The sequence below is a fragment of the Mustela lutreola genome, chromosome 13 (assembly GCF_030435805.1).
Source record: "Mustela lutreola isolate mMusLut2 chromosome 13, mMusLut2.pri, whole genome shotgun sequence".
Taxonomy (NCBI): domain Eukaryota; kingdom Metazoa; phylum Chordata; class Mammalia; order Carnivora; family Mustelidae; genus Mustela; species Mustela lutreola.
Window position 1 is genome coordinate 38,380,484 of NC_081302.1, and position 6,000 is coordinate 38,386,483.

The following is a 6,000-nucleotide window of genomic DNA, read 5'->3' on the forward strand; positions in this document are numbered from 1 at the left end:
AGATCTGCTGTATAATTTTATACATACAATTAACAACATTCTATGCACTTAAAAGTTTGTTGAGAGATTTCATGTGATGTGTTCTTACAATAATAATAAAAAATGTTTGGGGGCACCTGGGAGGCTCAGTGGGTTAAGCCTCTGCCTTCAACTCAGGTCATGATCCCAGGGTCCTGGGATCGAGCCCCGCATCGGGCTCTCTGCTCAGCGGTGAGCCGGCTTCCTCCTCTCTCTCTGCCTGCTTCTCTGTGATCTCTGTCTGTCAAATAAATAAATAAAATCTATAATAATAATAATAATAATAATAATAATAAATGTTCAAGAAAATGAACCATGAATTTGGTCAGCAAAAAAGATATATGAAGAAACTGAAATATTTTTATCATTAAAAAAATAATATCTAAGCTTAGGAGGAGAAAAAAAAGGCAGAAAGAAAACTATCGCCCTTGCCCCGCAAGGATGACAAGAACCCTGGTTCGGATGCATCTTCTCTCTCTCCTCTCTATTTCCGCAAGTCTACACACTTATATACGCTTACATGACCAATCACCGAGCAGGGTACAGGAGGGAGCGAATCAGGCTGTGCACCTAAACGAACAACTTCGCTAGCAACCAATGCTGTTTACTTCCTCTTTGGGCGTTCCGCTTAGTCCCACGAGGCAATCCTAACCTGGCAACTAGCCAGGCGCCATCTTTTAATGGCGGAGGCCGCCCTGGCCAGGGGCCTGCCTCCGACAGAAAACAGTGATCTTCTTATGACATATGGCCTTAATATAAACTTTCATGGGACCATGAGAACTATTCCCTCTTGCGACAGGTACCATTCCATGTTTGTTTGAAGATAATCATAGTTTAAAGTTTAAGGGCAAAGTCTCTGAAGTTAAACTGGCTTAGTTCAAATCCTGGTTCTGCCACCAACTCTATAAACTTGAGCAATTCACTTCATTTCTTCTTCTCTGTTTCCACATTTGTAACATGAATACATTAATAAGATCTATGTCATACAGTTGTTAGTTATGAAAGTAATATATATATAAAGTGATTATAGTCAGGTCTAGCATACAGTAAGTGCTCAATAAGTGCTAATTACTACTTTTAAAAAATAATTACCTTTTATATCTATACAAAGCATATGTAATACATATTAATATAATATACTTTTATATTACACATAAAACATATTTTATATATATTTTGAAATATGTATATTCCATTCATTTGATTCTAAGAAATATGAGAACAAAGATAAAGTTTTCCTTGGCACATATGTTATGCTATGTTATATTTGGATACTTTGATTACTATTAAAAAATTAATCACTGTTGTCTTGAAAATTTTTAAAAGTTCATTTTGAGTTTAGAAAGTCAAGAGGATAGTGCAAAATGGTGACACTGAAGGATAATGAACATCTCCCACAGATGGACAAAATGTACAACTACATATGCAGCAATTCCCTCTGAAAGAAATCTAGAAACTGTCTGAATGATTCCTATACTTCGGGCAATGGGAAATATATCAAAATCCAAACAGGTAAGGATGGTTGAGACACACTTTTGCCATAAATACTACTCTCATCATAGTTTCATATAATCAGAAGAAAACCCCCAATCTTGGTTTTTTTTCTGAGGAGCAAAGGTTTAGAACATATATTCATCACACCAAATTTTGAGATTTCCATCTGAGGGACAAGCCCCTAACACACTTAGTTCTGAAAGCCTGCGGGGCTTGCCTACATGAGACCCATAAGACTACAGCAAACAAGAAGCAGTTCCTAATGAGCAAGTGAGACCTTATTGTGACTGCCCTTCCCTAGGGTTTAGTGTAGAGGGAGTAAGCCAAAAGACACCCATCTCTCAATATTTCCCTGAAAGAGGTCTCACTGCATACTTTATAAGCTACTGTGTAAAGGTTCAGCTTCTAGTTTAACATGCAACTAGGGGCTGGCTGTGATCCTCCCTAGAACCCAGGGAAGCCAATGGATACTTTCATTAATGGATAGATCATTCAGAACAGATACTATCCCTAGTGAAGTCTACCAAACATTTAAAGAAGAATTAATACCAATCCTTTTCAAAACCCCTTCAAAAAACAAAAAAACGATGGGACGCCTGGGTGGCTCAGTTGGTTAAGCAGCTGCCTTCGGCTCAGGTCATGATCCCAGCGTCCTGGGATCGAGTCCCACATCGGGCTCCTTGCTCCGCAGGGAGCCTGCTTCTCCCTCTGACTCTGCCTTCCACTCTGTCTGCCTGTGCTCGCTCTCGCTCGCTCTCTCTCTGACAAATAAATAAATAAAATCTTTAAAACAAACAAACAAAAAAACAAAAAGGACGAATACTTCCATTCACTGAAACCAAAATGAGACAAAGACACTATAAAAAAAGAAGAAATGAAAAAGAAATGTATAGGCCAATATCCCTAAAGAAAATAGATGCAAAAAATGCCCAACAAAATATTAGCAAACCAAAGTCAACAATACATTAAAAGGATCATACATCATGATTATTTTGGATCTATTCCACAGATACAAGTATTTTTCAACATATGAAAGCCAATACATGTGATATACTGCATTAAAAATGAGTAATAAAAATCATATGACCACCTCAAAAGATGTAGAATAAGCATTTGACAAAATTTAGCATCCTTTCATGATTAAAAACTCTGAACAAACTGGCTATAGAAGGTATGTACCTCAACATACTTAAAGTTATATGTGATAAACCACTATTCACATCACACTCAATGGTGAAAACTTTAGAACAAAACAATGCAAATCAAAACTAAAATGAGATATCACCTCATACCTATTAGGATGTCTATTATTTAATTTTTTTTTTTTAAAAAAAGATAACAAATGCTGGCAAGGATGTGAAGAAAAGCAGCCCAGATGGAAATATGAACTGATACACCCACTATGGAACACAGTATGAGGACTCCTCAAAAAATTAACAATATACTACTATATGATCCAGCATTCCCTCTTCTGGATATATACCAAAAGGAAATGAATTACTATCTTGAAGAGACAGAAGTACTCCCATGTTCACTGCAATATTATTCACAATAGCCAAGATATGAAAGCAAACTAAACGTCCATGGAAGGATGAATGGAAAAAGATGTGGTATGTATATATGCAATGGAATATTATTCCACTTAAACAATAACACCATCACCACACACACACACACACACACACACACACACACACACACAACCAAAGAAATCTGCCGTTTGCACCAACATGGATACACCTGGAAGGAATTGTGGTTAAGTGAAATAAGCCAAAGAAAAATACTGCATGGTATCACTTACTTGTGGAATTAAAAAAAAAAAAAAAATCAAACTAACAGAAACGGAATAGAATGGTGGTTTTCAATGACTGAGGGATGGGGGAATAGGGAGAGGCCAGCGAAAGCGTACAGACTTTCAATTAGAGAATAAATAAAGTCTGAGGAACTAATGCATACCATGGAGATTATAATAGATAATACTGTATTATATGATTGTAATTTGCTAAGAGAATAAAACTTAAGCGTTAAAAATGAGAAAAAATTGGAAGTCAAGTGAGAGAGTTTTCAGAGAAAATTGAGAAAAAGGAAGCAGCTGGAACAAATAGTATGATGAAGTTAGCTTTTATATTTATTTACCAGTACTTTGCTGTCCAGTTCCAATACTGGATTTCTTTGGATGTTATTCTTTCTAAGACTCTAGAAACTGTCCACCACACAATATCTTGAATTTTCAATGTAGCTTAATTATTAACTTTAATTGAATAATTTTTTAAAAAAGTTTGCCTTAATTCTTGTCACTTAAAAGTTCAAAGATTGTTATCAGTGTTAGCAAATAAAGTTGTTGGGCTTTTTTCTTTTATCTCCCCCTGACCTTCACAATGAAAGCATCATTATCATCATCATTATCTTTTGATCACATGAAGGCTACTGATTGCATATTGGTCCACCAGCTTGACTATTTACATCTACCTGAAGAAAAAAGACCGAGCTTCATTCTCTGAAGCCGCCAGAGAATACTTATCACATCCCACGGACTGGAGGTAGACTACAAATAAGCTGACAAAATGCTGTGATCATGGAACTGAGATTTTAAAAGCCAATCAAGGTCCACTGCTATTCTTGGGGCGAGGTAATCCTACTAAAATCATATGACTCAGTAGAAAGGTAAACTGAAAGCTTAGTAGACAACCAATAAATCTCATTATGCCCCAAGAGCACAGCACAATTCTTAGCTTACAGAAGACAATCCTTCTGGGTGTATTACATAGTGGCAAATATAGAATATAGAATAATAACAGTATCATTATAAAGTACATATCATCTATGAACCTTACATATATTGATGTTATTTATTTCTCGTAAACATCCTGTTATTTAGATATTCGTCTTCTTAATTTATAGACAAGAGAATAAAGCCACCAAGAAGGTAGGTAATTTGCCTAGAAATTCACAACTCTTAAGTGGCAGTTTTCAAACGTAAGCAGTAAGGCCTATAATCCTTTTTCATAAACAAACCTTTGCTGCTTACATAGAATAAAATTTGAAGGGTAGTCTCCCAGTTTCAATTTCCTCTACAGATATAATCTACTGAACAAAAAATTAAGTGTTTCCAAAGAGGGAAGTTGTTAAATAAATATAATAAAAACTTGCTATATTACACTTCAAAACCACTAAAATCTGTACATACCCACATGAGAATACCATGGGCTTTTCCATTCTTGAACTTTTAGGTGCACCTATTCTGTCACACGGAACATTCTTCTTCTCCTTGGACCAGCATTAACTTCTATTTTTGTGTCTCTGTGAGCATAGGTTGGGTTACACCATCAGTCATGGTTCTCATGTTTAGTTAATCATGGTTTCGTTAGCACTTACATCAGTGCAGACTTAAGCTGCACTATAAAACTGCAAAATGCAACTGAATCTTCTGTTTTGTGAATGGATTTTTACCATGAGTTATATGGCTGATATTAAATTTTGATCATTTTTGAAAACTTGGTAAAGAATAAAGGGCATAGGCCAGATCTCCTTTGCCACTAATACAGGTAGTTCATTTAATAATAAAATATTCATGGGGCATCTGGGTGGCTCAGTGAGTTAAAGCCTCTGCCTTCGGCTCAGGTCATGATCCCAGAGTCCTGGAAGCAAGCCCCACCTTTGGGCTCTCTGCTCAGTGGGAAGCCTGCTTCCTCCTCTCTCCCTGCCTGCCTCTCTGCCTACTTGTGATCTCTCTCTCTGTCAAATAAATAAATAAAATCTTAAAAAAATAAAATAAGATAAAAATAAATAAAAATAGAATATTCATAACACTTAGTAATTCATAAGACCTGAATTGTTATATGAATATGGAACTACTTCACTTAAACAGATGGACCAATCTTATCTGTGAAACTTACTTAATTTTGCAATACGTTTTATGTGATGTATTGCTTTTTAGATATTGATAAGTATAAGAAGCAATAAACTTTAATTTGAATTTAGTTTTTAAAATTTTTATTGTGAATAAATGTAGTTTGGGGAATGATAAAACACATATGTTTCTATTTATGCCATTAATGATTCTTTGCATTGTGTCTAAGTGAGAATCATAGACATTTGTAAATGTTTACTAGAAAGCTATCATAAGATGATTTTATTCTAAACAAAATTTGCCTACCATTCAGTTGGTAGGCAATCTTTTAAATATTTTAAAAATCTAAATCAATATTTTTCAATCATAAATATTGACTTAGATTTTAAAAGTCTTAAAATAATTTTTGAGTTGGCTTGATTCTGCATATTCATTCAATGTACTCAATAGTTAAAACAGGTGTATTTTTGTTATTCCAGGGATGGCTACAGAGATTCTCTGTGCTATATTTCTTTTTAGTTTTATCTAAAAATATAAGGCTCAATGTCTATCATATAGCAGTGAGCTATTTTAATCTGATTTTGATTACAGTTTATTCTAGGTATATCTATAATCCAAGACACACTCACATTGCAAAA